The 17,011-nt window shown below is 37.1% G+C and overlaps 1 long non-coding RNA gene across 3 annotated transcripts in view; it reads left to right on the forward strand.

The window, feature by feature from the left end:
- LOC118930949 (uncharacterized) overlaps positions 1-17,011 on the forward strand; it is a 93,109-nt gene that overhangs the window by 70,305 nt on the left and 5,793 nt on the right. For all 3 annotated transcript variants that reach the window (XR_005032216.2, XR_005032217.2, XR_008997856.1), the window contains one exon: positions 14,569-14,641. This is a non-coding gene — a long non-coding RNA (uncharacterized LOC118930949). The remainder of the gene's footprint in view (positions 1-14,568; positions 14,642-17,011) is intronic.

A 17,011-nucleotide genomic window follows, 5' to 3' on the forward strand; every position in this document is an offset into this window, starting at 1 on the left:
TCTATTTTGTTTATTTTCTTGAAGAACCAGCTCTTGGTTTCATTGATTTTTGCTATTGTTTTATTCTTCTCAATTTTATTTATTTCTTCTCTGATCTTTATTATGTCCCTCCTTCTGCTGACCTTAGGCCTCATTTGTTCTTCTTTTTCCAATTTCGATAGTTGTGACATTAGACCATTCATTTGGGATTGCTCTTCCTTTTTTAAATATGCTTGGATTGCTATATACTTTCCTCTTAAGACTGCTTTTGCTGTGTCCCACAGAAGTTGGGGCTTAGTGTTGTTGTTGTCATTTGTTTCCATATATTGCTGGATCTCCATTTTGATTTGGTCATTGATCCATTGATTATTTAGGAGCGTGTTGTTTAGCCTCCATGTGTTTGTGAGCCTTTTTGCTTTCTTTGAACAGTTTATTTCTAGTTTAATGCCTTTGTGGTCTGAAAAGTTGGTTGGTAGGGTTTCAATCTTTTGGAATTTACTGAGGCTCTTTTTGTGTCCTAGTATGTGGTCTATTCTGGAGAATGTTCCATGTGCACTTGAGAAGAATGTGTATCCTGTTGCTTTTGGATGTAGAGTTCTGTAGATGTCTATTAGGTCCATCTGTTCTAGTGTGTTGTTCAGTGCCTCTGTGTCCTTACTTATTTTCTGTCTGGTGGATCTGTCCTTTGGAGTGAGTGGTGTGTTGAAGCCTCCTAGAATGAATGCATTGCATTCTATTTCCTCCTTTAGTTCTATTAATATTTGTTTCAGGTATGTTGGTGCTCCTGTATTGGGTGCATATATATTTATAATGGTTATATCCTCTTGATGGACTGAGCCCTTTATCATTACGTAGTGTCCTTCTTTGTCTTTTGTTACTTTCTTTATTTTGAAGTCTGTTTTGTCTGATACCAGAATTGCAACACCTGCTTTCTTCTCTCTGTTGTTTGCTCAAAATATCTTTTTCCATCCCTTGACTTTAAGTCTGTGCGCGTCTTTGGGTTTGAGGTGAGTCTCTTGTAAGCAGCATATGGATGGATCTTGCTTTTTTATCCATTCTATTACTCTGTGTCTTTTGATTGGTGCATTCAGTCCATTTACATTTAGGGTGATTATTGAAAGGTATGAATTTATTGCCATTGCAGGCTTTAAGTTTGTGGTTACCAAAGGTTTAGGGTTAGCTTGTTTACTATCTTACTGTCTAACTTAACTCGCTTGTTGAGCTATTATAAACACAGTCTGATGATTCTTTACTTCTCTCCCTTCTTATTCCTCCTCCTCCCTTCTTCATATGTTGGGTGTTTTGTTGTGTGCTCTTTTTAGGAGTGCTCCCATCTAGAGCAGTCCCTGTAGGATGCCCTGTAGAGGTGGTTTGTGGGAGGCAAATTCCCTCAACTTTTGCTTGTCTGGGAATTGTTTAATCCCTCCTTCATATTTAAATGATATTCGTGCTGGATACAGTAGTCTTGGTTCGAGGCCCTTCTGTTTCATTGCATTAAGTATATCATGCCATTCTCTTCTGGCCTGTAGGGTTTCTGTTGAGAAGTCTGATGATAGCCTGATGGGTTTTCCTTTGTAGGTAACCTTTTTTTTCTCTCTGGCTGCCTGTAATACTTTGTCCTTGTCTTTGATCTTTGCCATTTTAATTATTATGTGTCTTGGTGTTGCCCTCCTTGGATCCCTTGTCATGGGAGTTCTGTGTACCTCTGTGGTCTGAGAGGCCATTTCTTCCCCTAGTTTGGGGAAATTTTCAGCAATTATTTCTTCAAAGACATTTTCTATCCCCTTTTCTCTCTCTACTTCTTCTGGAATACCTATGATTCTTATATTGTTCCTTTTCATTTGGTCACTCAGCTCTCTTAAAATTCTTTCATTCCTGGAGATCCTTTTATCTCTCTCTGCATCAGCTTCTCTGCGTTCCTGTTCTCTGTTTTCTAGTCCATTAATGGTCTCTTGCATCTCGTCCATTCTGTTTTGAAGTCCTTCCAGAGCTTGTTTTATTTCTGAATTCTCCTTCCTTAGTTCTTGCATATTTCTCTGCAAGTCCATCAGCATGGTTATGACTTTTGTTTTGAATTCTTTTTCAGGAAGACTGGCTAAGTCTATCTCCCCAGATTCCTTCTCAGGGGAAGATGTAGCAGATGCCGAAGCTGTCTGGGTTAGTCTTGTCTGGATCATATTTTTTTGCCTTTTCATGTTGACAGGTGCTATTGACTGTCAGCTGGGAGGGCCAAAATTTTCACTTGCTACTGGCCTTTCTTTACTGGGACAACTACGACCCCTAGTGGCTTGTGTTGGGTAATTGCGTGTAGAGTGGGTCTTTGTGTCTTGCCTGGCCAGAAGGGAGAAATTTCCCTTTCTGTGGGCAGAATTTGTCTCAGGCTGCTTCTCTGCTTTCGCAGCGCCTGGTGGGGTAATGGATGGGGGGGCTGCTTGACTGTTTGCCTCCGTGAGGGGACTCAGAGCTGTTGCCCAGGGGGTTAGTGCACCCGGTTTTCTCTGTAATTTCCAGCTGCTGTACTGTGACCTGGGTTGTTTCCGTCAAGCTGTTAAGTCTCTGTCCCTTTAAGATTTTCAAAAAGCCCCCGCTTTTCTTTCTCACAGGGGCATCAGCTTCGGCACCCGCTCAGAGGTCTTACTCCCTATTCCCCCAGTATCCAGGGCCCCCTGGGCACGTACTGTGTCTGCGCTCTGGCCCGGATGGCTGGGGCTGGGTGTTCGGCAGTCCTGGGCTCCGTCTCCCTCCCGCTCTGCCTGCTCTTCTCCTGCCGGGAGCTGGGGGGAGGGGAGCTCGGGTCCCGCCGGGCCGGGGCTTATATCTTACCCCTTTCACCAGGCGCTGGGTTCTCGCTGGTGTAGCTGCAGTCTGGCCACTGTCCTGCGTCTTCTGGTCTCTCTTTTAGGGCTAGTTGTGTTTGTTGTATTTTTAAAAGTATATATGTTTTTGGGAGGAGATTCCCACTGTCCTACTCACGCCGCCATGTTGGCTCCGCCTCCTGCTTTTCTAATAGGAAATAAATCTCAGGATCAACTAAGAGATAAAAGAGGGATTATTAGAAGAGATTAAGTGTCCAAATTAAGGTCTATAGAATGAAAAAAATCAATACATAAAAGAATAAGAAGCTCTGGCAAAAGAAAACAGGTGACAAAGCCAAACATTTAATAATGACAATAAATATGAGATTGAATCAAGAGGAAAAATATACAAATTAGACTTAAACAGAACTGGGTAAGAATCTTTGGCTCTGTTTAACTTTGCACACTCAGGCAAATTATTTAGATGTATCTTAAAATACATTTTCTTAATTGGCAAGTGGACCTGAATGTTTTCTTGAGAATTAATGAGATAATGTATGAAAAGTAATTAGAATTTTATCTGAAAGGTCACTCAATATTTATTAGATTCCTTCCTCGCAACACTTTTATCATGAATCTCAGGATGGCTAGTAAACTTTGGCCACGATGACGTAGCTGTCCACCTAATAACCTCACTTAAACAGAGGTGGGGCTTTCTAAGGACAATCAGATACACATAGTTCTCATTAAGTGTTAAAAGTTCCAAAATTTTCTCAGATACATCAATAGTATAATATGTGAAGGAAGTTGTATTCTGTGGGGCTTTTATTTTTTCCAATTTAGAGAGTAAGAACATTTTTGGAATTGTGTGTGTATGTGTATATAAAAACAAATCTTACCTATTTATCATAATTTTCTCAGTTTATACTTAACTTATTTATTTGTTCTACAATGGTTTAGATGTTTCAAACCTTCCTCAACCATGGTATACTTTCAATTTTTTCTTATTTTTGAATGCCTTTTGTTTATGGATAAAGACCTATGTGATCTATAAATGTACACAAAGAATGTTTTGTTACTCAACACATTATTTCTTGATTCACAATTTCCTTGAAAATTATACTCTTTAACAATGTGAAATGACAATTTTATTCTCAGTTTTTGAATTTGGTCTTGTATTTGTCTGATTCAATACTGTCTCTTGGTTTTCATTACTTTTAATTTCATGAATATACTAAGAATATTCTCTTGGTAAACCTTTGTATTTATTTTTAAGATGTGATTATTTTTAAATAACTGATAGTTGGGATTTGTCTGGAAGAGTAGTCAGTTTTCTCTCTTTTAAAAATTTTAAATTGAATTGTTGCATTCAAATGATACTAAATCTAAAATGTAGGCAATGGTATACAGGATTAATCTTCCTCCTATTATTTTATGGATTGTTTGTCACTTCCAGAAGTAACCGTTAATCCTTTTCCTGTGTATCATTTTAGAGATAATTATGACCATACAAAACAAGTGTATAAAGAAATATCTTATTTTGGGTGCGTGCACATGCATGCGCGCGCGCACACACACACACACACACACACACACACTATTCCTATCTTGACTTTTTAATTTAACATAACCTTGTAGATTGTTCCGTATCAGTACATAATGAGTTTTTTCATTCTTGTAAATGACTCATAGAATTATACCTTGTATGCAGGTACATTTTATTTACTATTCCATGGTTGTATACTCAGGTTGTTTTGAATCTTTTCATATTATAACTGTGCAGTAAGTAACATTGTACATATGCCATTTTTAACACTGCTAACATATCTATAAAATCCTAGAACTGAAATTGCAAGATCAGAGGGTATTAACTTCTTTCTTAGAGAATGTATTTTTTTTTCAACTTTTTGAGTAGGTAATACACTATACATGAAAGAATTCAAAGGAACCAATAGGGTAGACAGAATAATTGATGCCCCCCCAAAAAAAACCCATGTTCACATTTTTATCTCCAGAACTTGTGAATATATTCCTTATATAGAAAAAGGTTATTGTTAATTAAAAGATTACTTTAACTTTATGTATCTTCTACTTCAATAAAAAAGTTGACCCAAACATTTTGTTTTGTAATTAGATTGTGTTATTTTGTTTCAATGGTATCATTGCTTCCCAAAAAACTCTTTAAAACATGACTTCTATATACTAAATACTTAATTTTGATTCAACTTTCAATTGGCAATAATGTGACTTCAAGTAATATATCTGTGAAAGGCTGGTGACTAATATATTTTTAAATCACTTACATATTTATAATTTCTTGTTTTCAGTAATGAAATACAGTTAATTATGAATAAAAAGCTTTAATTAAAATAATTGTCCCTAAAGTCCTCTAAAACATTAGTGTATTGCCTCTGGCATTCCAAATAACAGATAAAAAGCATGACACCCCACTAATTTTTGTTTCTTTATTGATAGCTTGTAATTTTATTTCCTCTTATGTGCTTGAGAACTTTTTTCTTAATTTTCAAAATTCAAATATTTTGTTTCTTTCCTACATACTTTGGAAGGACATTTTAGTTTTGCCCTCTATGTCACTGATTAAATTTTTTACAAAAGAAATTTAGTTTCCAGTATTCATTTTACTTGAATTTTGCATTTTATTTTTAGCTTTGTTGAGCTACAATTGACATATTGCACTGTATCCGTTTAAGGCATACAGTGTCTTGATTTGTCACACTTAAATATTTCAAAATGATTACTACCATGGCATTAGCTAATTTCTGCATCATGTTACGATTTTTTTTTTATGGTGAGAACATTTAGTATTTACTGTCTTAGCAAATTTCAAGTATATAATACAGTATTATTAGCTTTAATAACTATATTTCACACTGGATCCCTGGAACTCAGTCATTTTATATCTGAAGCTAGTATTCTTTGACCAACATCTCCCCTCCCTACCCCAGCCCCTACTAGACATTATTCTAGTCTCTGTTTCCATGAGCTGGCTTTTTTAGATTTCACAGGTAAATGGATATAGCACAGTTGTCTACCTCTATCTGACTTTTTAAATTTAGCATAATGTTCTCCAGGTCTGTCCATGTTACTGCAAATGGGAGGATTTCCTTCCTTTTTAAGGATGAATAATATTCCATTGTGTATATATACCACATTTTTGTGCATTCAACAGTTGATGGACACTAGTTTGTTTCCACAGCTTGGTTAGAGTGAATAATGTTGCAGTGAACATGAGAGTGCAGATATCTCTTCAAGACAGTGATTTTCTTTCCATTGAATCTTTGCTCAGAAATGGGATTGCTGGACCATGTGATAATTCTATTTTACATTTTTTTGAGGAACCTCCAAACTGTTTCGTGCAGTAGCTGCACCAATTTACTTCCTACCAACAAAGTACAAGAGTTCCATTTTCTCCACATTCTCACCAACATTCATTATCTCTTGTCTTTTTGATGATAGCATTCCTTAACAGGTGTGAGGTGATAGTCCATTGTGGTTTTGATTTGCATTTTTCTGATGATTAGTGATACTGAACATCTTTTCATGTACCTGTTGGCCATTTGTATGTCTTCTTTGGAAAAATGTATATTCAGTTCCTCTGCTCATTTTTTTTTCTTTGAATTGTTTTTTTCCCTTCCTTCCTCCCTCCCTCCCTCCCTTCCTTCTTTCCTTTCTAATTGAGTTGTATGAGTTATTTATATATTTTGGGTGTTAACCCCTTATCAGGTATATGATTCACACATATTTTCTCCCATTCCATAGGTTGCCTTTTCATTTTGTTGATGGTTTCCTCTTATGCAGATGGTTTTTAGTTTGATGTTGTTTCACTTATTTATTTTTGCTTTTGTTGCTTTTGCTTTTGTTGTCATATCCAAAATTATTGCCAGCCCAATGTCATGGAGCTTATCCCTTACATTTTCTTCTAAGAGTTTTATGGTTTCATATCTTTAATCCATTCTGAACTGATTTTTATATATGGTATAAGATAGAGATCCAGCTGCATTCTTTTGCATGTGGCCACTCAGTTCTAACACCAATTATTGAAAAGACTATCCTTTCCCAATTTTGAATATTACATTTTTTGTTTCTTTGTGATTTCATCTCACCTCATTCTCTTTAATCTCTTCTTAATTTCACTTTAATGTTTCCTCTTTAGTAGTAATTTTATTTCTGTCTACCTACTCTCTAAGTTTTCTATTTTTGCCATATACCAATTATATTTTCTTGTTTACTATTAAGGTTGAATAAAATTCTCTAAAATTTTCTATTGGTTGGGGTTCCTCCATTTAATAATTTTCAGTTATGCTAATCTTATGTTTCCTTCTCCTTACTCATTTTTTCCATTGTCTTCATGTGAATATTTTATTTTTATTCTTTCTCAAATAAGGTATACCAGTTTTAATTTTCCATCCAAGAGTGTGTAGGCTCTATTTTTGTCCCTGTTCACTCTTTTGTTCAGTGCTGGTTGTATCATCTTTTGCAACCCACAAATGGTGATGTGCTCCAAGCTCAATTACCCATACTTCCAGGGTAGTAGTGTTTGGCAAATCAATAGGGCCTTCTGTTACCCTCACTGCTGTGCTTTCTAACTCTGGATGAATTCAGTGTGAAAACAACATAACCATGTCCTCATGACTCTGCCTTTCTCTGGACAGCTCTTTAACGACAATATCTGCATAACAGTGTCAGTGTACCCTGCTTCTCTACCCCTACCCAACTTCTTACCCTGCTACTCTTTGGGTTTTCAATTTCCTATAGAAGAGATCTATAGGAGGAAGTGCTCAGGATGGCGTGGGAGAGCAACACTCTAGCAACCCCATAAGACATATCACTACATTTTTTGCTTAGTTCAGCATTACATTTCTGACTGAAAAGATTGATAATGTGGTAAGGGTGAAGGATATTCTACCTACTTTCAGTAATATGGGCTGAGTAGGCCATATTATTATTATTTTCATTCTAGTTCTGTCAAGCTTACAATGAGTAGAAATTCCTCTTATAATCTGTTGACTATTTGATTTCTAGTCCTAGGTTTTGGTTAATTCTATTAACTTAATAGACAATTAGGGAGAAGTTGGGAGATGTTTTGCCAGGACCTGACAAATAAATTCATACTAAATTAGTAGTTAGGCTCCTGACATATATATAAGTTAGTAAAATCTAGTACTTTTTCCCTGATTCCATTACCACTTCATGCCTCTAACAGGAGCATATCTTTCACTTTGGCAGATGCGTGGGATATACTGGCAGAGCACCCTGACTGAGAGGCTTGTCAACATTCCAGACATAGCTAATGGTATACAGGTGTTCTCAACTTCTTTGTACCAATGCTAGAGAATCATTGAACTGTAGAAAGGTAGACTGAGGCACAACATTTTTTATTGTTATGTAAACTTATGTTATAAGATTTTAAAAGAAGGATGGAAAAGAGTTTGACATGAAAGAGACTAGAAGGCAGAGTTCTTCACTGCCTATCTAACATTCACTTCATGATACCGTGGTATTCTTTGTAGAGTGGGGAGCAAAGGGGGGAGAGTCTTATTTTTTGTTTCTTTATCGTTAAAACAGAGACTTACTTATTAACTAACCCAGCATGGGATGCTCTTTCCAAGTGGATAAGTGATGGCTAGAGAAGGATGGTCCAGGGCTTGAGACCCTTTACTGAAGAGGTGAAATCTAAGGGCTTTAAACTCTTTTCCAGTGGGGGCCCACTCTAAGACAATTCAGAGAATGTACAGTGCAGAGAAATGTTATCAGGCTCAGCTTATAGCTCTACTTGTAGAGAGAAAATGTTGTAAAATTACCTTATCTCTTTCTACGTTTCCCCTTTAGCTTCCTGTCCAATCAGCATATTCAGAACACTGTAAATAGAAAACTGTTTTGATTAAAACACTGTGAGTCTTCCAGTCTGACCCCAGTTCCTAAATTCTGTTGAGCTTCAACATATTGTTCATGGAGTAAAGTCAGTTCTGATTTATCCTGACTTCCTTCCAAAAACCTTCAAAATTGCCAAAGCAAATAATGATAATTTTACTATAGATCAATCATGGAGATTTGCTAAGGGGAAGGTCCAAAAATCAAATGCACCCAGCTTGATTTCTGCATTCGTTTGTTTTGGTCATCATGACCATCTGCCCATCATTTTCATAACTTGGAAATTAGGACTGATTTCTCTTTCAGGAGAGGAAAAAAGAAAAAAGAAGCAATTAGAATACATGATTTAGGGAAAGGGGGTAGAATAAGTAAGTACCAGAGAACAGTGCTGAAAGATAAAATTTTCAGCATTTCTATTGCCGTTACTTGTTTGTTTACTTTAATCTTAAGGCTACTTGCCGGGGATAGGGATGTTTGTAGATTTGAATGACCGAATAATAAATTTGGCAAACACAATTTTTAAGTGGAATTGTTTAACATATTATCTTCTGCTTTACAGGTTATATTGCAGGGCACTGAAATTTTTAAGGCCTTGTGTAGAAAGCCATTCAGAAGTCTATGGATTATAAGAGCTTAAATCTCAATTCCATCCAATTTATAGTTTTTAATTAAAAATACACATTCTTACATTCATTTTAACAAACATTTACCCTGATGGAGTACCTCATTATATGGGTGATACACCACTCAACATACAAATTTGACTAATATATAGCTCTATCCTCAACAAACTTACAGTCTAGCTGTGAAGATAATAGATGAACGGATATTGCAGTATAATATGATACAGGCAGAAGGTTTTCAGTTACAAATTCAATTGTACATCACAGAGGGTGGTTTAAGTGCAACGTGGTATTTATGGACTCATCTAAGTGAAAAGTTTAGGGGTATGTTTCCTGTTCATTTTGGCACAAATGCATTGACATGTTGCCACCATCCTTACATCTCACAGAGTAGTCCTGGCTTTGCCAAGCTCACATCATTATCACAGCATGTCCATGGGAAGATAGAGACTCTGCTTTCCCTACAGCCCAACTGGAATCATGTCTCATCATCTCACATTGGCCTGATTTGTTTTGTGAATGCCCCCCTTTAACGTAGACTTTCAGCTGGTGTGACCAAGTACGTTGGGTACTGAAATAACACTCATATGCCTTGAATGAGTTGTATGTGTGCGGAGGTGTCGAATCTCTTCTACCTTATTGTGAAGTCAGGCAGGTCCTAGGGTAGCCAGAGACCAGGCTAGTCATCTCTTGACGTGTGCAGCTTCAAATCTTTTATCTTAATGGAGTACTCTGGTGTTACCATTGTTTTGTGTGTGTGGCCATACTGTGGACAAAGATTGGGAAATGCTGCCTTAACCAATTTTTATCACTAGATAAATACAGCATTTAGCTCAACCCATCCATGAAACAGGATGGTGTCAATTTCATGTGAATTCTGTGGATGGGGAGTGGGTGAAGGGATGTAATTTTTGTCAGACACATTTGAGAAATTGTTGGCAGAATTAAGAGGCACAAAATGAGAAATGGCCTCTCAATGTAGCGGCAGTGGTGTGATTCTATGCCTCATTGTGAAGAAACTGGAGCTTTGCTTTATTTATTTATTTTTAATCCAGAAATAAAATATCATAGAGTTTAAACTTGAAATGGTTCTCTGAATACTCTGGCAAAATATTTGTAAGATTACTGCCTTTTTATATAAAATAATTAAACCTTAGGATAGTCTTCATGAGAAATACCAGTTATTAACATGCAAAAAATAAGCAATTTGTATCAGTTAAAATAATAAGAGGAAGATTAAATAGAGGAAGGGTTTCAGGCAGATTTTTCAGATAAAGGTCCCCCTGTGTGCAGGCCTTTGGTTCGTGGGCATGACAAATGCCTGGTGATTTCTGCTTTACCATCATTTATGGGCCTGGGATTCTTTTAACTGTCTGGAGGTACTGCTAAGAAATTGGTTCCTTAGGGTTATTGCAAATAAGAAGATCTGATTAGCCAATTATCCCTTTGTCTGAAAGAGGCCATTAAATATGATGAAGGAAGCTGTCAGTGCACTAAAAGGTACAACTGAGTGAAAGGTGAGAACAAACGCTGACAAGTGTGGTCAACATAAGACACACCTGACAAGATGCAGGACAAGCTGAGCAAATGGCTCATAAAGCTGAGTTAGCAGGAGGACAGTAAAAGCCTTCCTTTCAAGTGGTTTGACTTTTTACTAAGCATTTATATGGAGACAGGGTCTACTAAGGAAGGTAGACTACATGTTTTTACTAGATCTTGCAGACATCAGTCTTGTATAATCATTCTTTATTATAGCACTAAATCTATTAAATTCTTACAGTCTTTTTCTCTTACTAAAATCAGATATTCACTCTTTCTGAACCACAATAATTGTTTTTGACAGGTACTCATCTATAGCTCTTTTAAAAGTCAGGCTGAACTGGGTTTCTGTTGTTGTGAAGGTTGACATGAGGTAATGATTTAGAAATAATTACAAAGAGAAAGTGGCCTGAGGAATACCCAACAACCTCCCCCTCGACCAAGAGATTTTGTAGTTACTGCTTTATAACTCCTCTAGTTGTAGATGGTTTCATTCCATAACCACTATGGTAATAGTCATCATCAATAGAAAGTCCTCAAGAATTACAGATTTACTTTGCTTTTAAATAAGCACCCAAACATTGGGATGTTAATTCAAAGCTTATCAGAACGTCACTGGTCTGGGAAATGCTTTGTTTCATGAACCTTTAGTAGCTTCTTGCAAGATTTGTAGTTTTGGATCAGTTTGGAAAACAATGAAACCAGACTTCTTGGTAACTTTTCCCAGAAGTCTGATATTTCTTATTGCAACTGCCTGATGAGACATCTACATGTCTATTGTTTTTTTTTTAAGGTTGTAGTCAAATGTCCGGTTATGATTTGTGGCTTGTCCATCACTGCTATTGGGCAAGGGCTGCTGTCTAATTTATAGCCCTTTGTTAGCAATGTAAATTAGCCCTTTATTAGCCAGCTGCTGAAATAAATAAAGTCCCTATTCTTTGTGGCCTAACATAATAGAAATTCATTTCTCACTCATATCAGGTTTAGATGTCAGCAGGGACTCTCCGCCATGTAGCATCAAGGGACCAGTCTTGGGAACACTGGTGCTCACGGTCACTCTCTTCCTCAAACGCAGCCTGCAGGAAGGAGCTGAGAGAGTGAAGAACCTCTCGGCAGAATTTTTTGTTTGTAGTATCATCACATAGGCCCACTTTCCACTCATCGGAATTGAGTCTCCTTGTGTAAAAGGTGTGTGAAATGTAGTTCCTTCCTGGAGAGCTGTTTCTCAGCAACAACCACACACAAGAGAAGAAAAGCACAAATATTTCATGGGCAGTTAGCAGTCTCTCCACAACCTGGGTATGGCACTTAATTCTGAGGCTACAGGTGCTTATGATGTGTGCATCCAAAACACAAACTTGGAAAAAAGTCATGTAAAAAAGCTTTGGAAATAAACCTTCTCCTCCTTTCAGTGGGCCTTCAGTATAGGCAGCCAGAAAAAAATCCCCTTGTATTTTTTTTTCATTCCCCAAGTTTCAGGTACAGTGAAAAGAAAATCTCCAAATTCCCAATTGCCTAATGGTCATAAGGAATTCATACAGCCTCTGAGAACACTCTGTCCTCTGTGTTGACCAGACTCCATGGCGATGACCTCAGTCCCAACCCACCTGATGGTCCACCCATCCCAGGTTTGGGAGTGCTTTTTGGCTTGTTGGTGGCCTGAAGGTCTCCCTGAAATCTAGCTAATGTGCTGGCATGTGCTGAGGATCCATGTTAAAGTAATTACTTTTGGCAAACAAAACTAACATCATAAATTTTAAAAAATGAAAATGTTCTTATGGTAAGTGGTTTGTGTTTTTTGTATAAGCCTTATGACTATTTTCTCAGTTTACTCAGTAGTAAAACTAATATTCTTAATAGTTGTAGCAAGACTGTTTATATAGGGCCCTGCTCAAAGTGCTTTAGAAATATTAGCTGATTTAACCCTCATAACCACACCGTGAGGTCCCATATTATTTCCATTTAACAGATGAGAGCATTGAGGCTCAGAGCTTTGCCCTACATCAAATCTCGAGGAAGTGAGACACCCAGCATCCTGAACCCAGGGAATCTGGCTCTGAAGTCCAGGCTGTTAATTACCACACTGGGCTGCTTTTCCCTTGGTTCCCTTTAAGCTGATTAGCTCAAACTCATTGTTATTTGTTCTCCATTTTATGAGAGAAAAAAAAGTGTGCCATGCTGGGCCCCATAATTAATAGAAGGCACGAATATTTCTTATTCTGGGACCATGATTATGGTTTAAAAGATTTGGTGGAAATCTGGGCTGGGAAGTTGCTAATCAAACATTTGACTGAGATAGGCAAGATGAGGTCAGTACACTGTTGGGAAGGGTCAGCTAAACTTGGTACATATGTGCACAGACAGTTGTGGGGTAAATTGCAGAATTTCCAGAATCTCCTTTCTAACCTCAGTTCATTTACATACCAGTAGGTGTTTACAGCTGCAGCCTCCTGTAGTCTCCCCGGGAATGAGTGGAGAGATAACGGCCATTCTGCTCTGTTCCTGGTATGTAATTGGTCCTGCATCTGCCAGTCATCAGGCGCCTGCTCATGGAGTTCCTCCCAGAGGGGTGGAGAGTAAGCAGAGAGGGCGCTATAGCAGCAGAGCTTGAGTGGCAGCGGAGGAGACAGAGGGGCGGGGCCTAGCTAGAGTATTCGAGCAAGCTGTGAGCAATTAAAAAAGGTTTCTCCCAACCCATCCTTTGCCTTGTCTTACTTTGGTTTCATGGGTTTCACTGGAGATTCGACCCAGGCGGGAACACACTTCCCCACAGGAACTACAACAATATAAACAAAATAACCATTGGCTGGAGGCTGTAATTCCTTAAAGTGAAGGTAAGGCTAAAAGCACATGATCCTCAACCCCGCAGCACAGCTCTTTAAATCGGTCAGATCCCAGGCTGGTTATCCTGTCTCTGCCCCTTTATCCACCTCTTAGCATGGAATGTCTTTCTTTTCTCTGCCTCTTTTCTATCTAGCTCCTCTACAAAACACTCTAATCCATTTTGGTGTCTCTCTGTTGAAAACATCTGTGACTGACTTAGAAACTATTATTCAGATGTCATCTTTAAAAAATATCAATGTCCAAGTTGTTTCCCTCACATTAGGTTTTAAATGCACTGAGAGTAGAGAATACATCTTTACTTGCCTTTCATCTTCCTACATCACTTGAGGCACACTTCATTCCCAGGTTAATGAAAACCATGATAAAGTCTATTTACAGAGAACCACGTAGAGTGAAAAACCCTACCTGTATTTGAGCCCTAGAAAGACATTTGTCAGTTCTTTCTAAAATTCTTACTGGATCATGATTTCCCCTGGTTCAGTAGTATTAGTCCTTTCTCAGATGTCTGAACTTAGAAAAGCACACACCTCAGACCAAAATGTTTTCTAGTGAAATAGCTGCACCATTGTTTACTTTGTTGACTGGAAAATGTCCTGATTCAACCAGAGGGCACTTTTAGTTGTCACAGTTGTTAGAAGCTGAAGAAATGAACAAGATCAGGATGCTTAGACTTTTTGCAGGATCTTAGAGCAGGGTGCAGCAGAGCAGTGCCTGGATGACCGTATGTGTGCTGAGAGGACTTGGACACTTCCTGCCACACTGCAAGTGGTATGACCAAGTAATCACTGGCAGCTTTGTTCCTGGTTCTCCAAACATGGGATGAGATTCAAACAGTTGTTTAAAATTACAGTAGATTGTCCTACTTAAATTTATTTGTTTTTTTGTTTACATTTCAGAATGTAATTTTACATGAAAAATAATCAAGCAGACAAACAAATAAAGAAAGGTGAAACCTTCTGGCAAACATCTGTGAGTATATTTTTTCCTTCTGGGTATTTATAGGACACAAATCCAATATACTCACTAGAGCAATTATCTGGAGAATCTTCTAGAAATGCTATACTGATGGAGTCAATTATTCATCACCTATGAATCTAGGACTTATAAGATAGCAATTATTCTGGGAAGGCTGGGACAGAATTTTGGGGAGTCTTCACTTGACACATTTATAACATTGTTGGTTATACACATTTTGAACCATCACCCTCTGTTCTTGATAGTGCAGGATTCTAAAATACTACTACTCACTGATACAATTCCTTAGGAAAAGATCATCTTCCACAGTTTTATTTTTGTATTTGGAGTTAAATTAAAGAACTATAAATGTCAATATTGTATGCTTTCAGGAATTATTTCTATGAATATTTCTGCATATTTACTTCCAAAATTATCTGTAATTCCATAAATCATAAAGTTAAGTCAAGAGTTATTTGGGTTCAGCTTGCTTTGAGATCTCAGGGTAGGCTTTTCGCACATATTCATTCATTTGGCAATTATTTATCAAGTGCCTAATGTGTGGTAGGGACTATTCTAGGTACCCGGGATGCATCATTGGACAAGCAAAAGCCTAAGACCTTGTTGAGCTAATTTGTAGCAAGGAGAGATTGGCTATAAACAACAAGCATAATAAACTGTAAATTGTGTAGTCTGTTAGAGGGTGACACATGCAGTGGAAAATAATCAAGCAGATCAGGTTAAAGGAATCAAGAATGAATTGCAGGGTGGTCAGTGTTACAGTTTTCATAGGTTGATTTGGGATGGTGTAATTGAAAACTTGGCATTTGAGCAAAGAATTGAATGAGAGAGGGCTGGCCTTGTGAACATTGTGAGACTAGTGTTCTAGGCAGAGGAAACAGCAATGTAAAGCTTCTAATCAGGCACTTGCTTGGCAAATTCAAAAGGCCACCAGAGGGCTAGAGTGGCTGGGTCCAAGTGAGGAGAAAGGAAGAGAGGTTGGAGAGGTACACACACAGGGAGGGATGTGATGTGAGTGAGGGTAGCTCAGGAAGGGCCTTGTCAACCACATTGAGGATCTCCTTCTGCTCTAAGTGGAGTGGGCAGCCACAGAGAGTTCTCTGTTAGCTTCACACGGTTGCCTGGTGCAGGTGTATGAAATATTGTCACTTCATCTTATGAATGAAATGAGATGCTGAAGGTTGAGGTAGTATGAAAAACAATCTGTTTTCAATAACTTAATTTCTTATGAAACAGAAAGGAAAGCATAGGTAGTATGAAAAACAATCTGTTTTCAATAATTTAATTTCTTATGAAACAGAAAGGAAAAAGCATTTGCAGATGGCCACTGTGGTTTTTTTGACACTCTTGTGAGTCTGCCACCATTCCTATTTTCATTTCCTTTTAATCCTTACAAGTAATCATATAAGCGATATGTTTCCTGCTCAATAAATTTAAAAAATGGAGGTTTAGAAAGGGTATAAAATTTTCAGAAGTCACACAGCTAGTGAACATAGATTCAAGGTTAAGTCTTTGAACCCAAATACAGAATGTTTTGTAAAGTTTTATTAAAATAATTTTACAATTTTGACTAGGTTTCATTTCAAACCCAGAGAATAAAACAAAATTGTAAAAGCATCCACAGACACCTCCAAATTCAAAAGATATTAACCTTTTGCCATTTTTGCTATAGATCACTTTTTTTTTCATTTAGAAAAACATTTAGAATTTTTTTCCATTTGATGGAGAGAAAATGCTGTTTTGTTATATTAACTGGAATTTGATTATTGGTGAGGTTAAAAAGGTTTAGGTATTCTTATTAACCACTTAGTTTACCTATTTTTTTATTTGCTTATTCATATTCTTAGCCTTTTCTACTCATTACCTTTTTCTTATTCACTTGGAGGAAGTCTTTATACTTTCTAGTTAATATTCACTTACCTGTTCTAGTCCTTGAAAATATTTTCATGTAGTCTTTGTATGGCTGATAATTTTGTTACTGTTTATTTCAAAATATACAAAAGTTTGGATAAAATGCATTTGTATGCTTCACTCAGTTTTCTGATCACAAAGGCAATATTTCAGTTTCTTCTCTCTAAAATGTATTTCCTTTAGATGTCTGGCAAATACGGTTTATTATACTAAGAAAGTTTGTAAAAGAGGATGCTACATATTATTGAATATATTTTCTGCATTCCTTGAGGTGATTATGTAATATTTTTCCTTTAATATGTTGATATGGTGAATTATACTAATTGCTTTTCTAATGTTCCAGTAACTTAGCATTCCTGACATAAACCCAAATTGCTAATCACTACTTTAATTTATTTTTCTATTACTTCTGTTTTTTGTTTAATACTATGCATCAATGTTCCTGAATGAAAT

This window comes from Manis pentadactyla, chromosome 5 (genome assembly GCF_030020395.1).
Source record: "Manis pentadactyla isolate mManPen7 chromosome 5, mManPen7.hap1, whole genome shotgun sequence".
Classification (NCBI taxonomy): Eukaryota; Metazoa; Chordata; class Mammalia; order Pholidota; family Manidae; genus Manis; species Manis pentadactyla.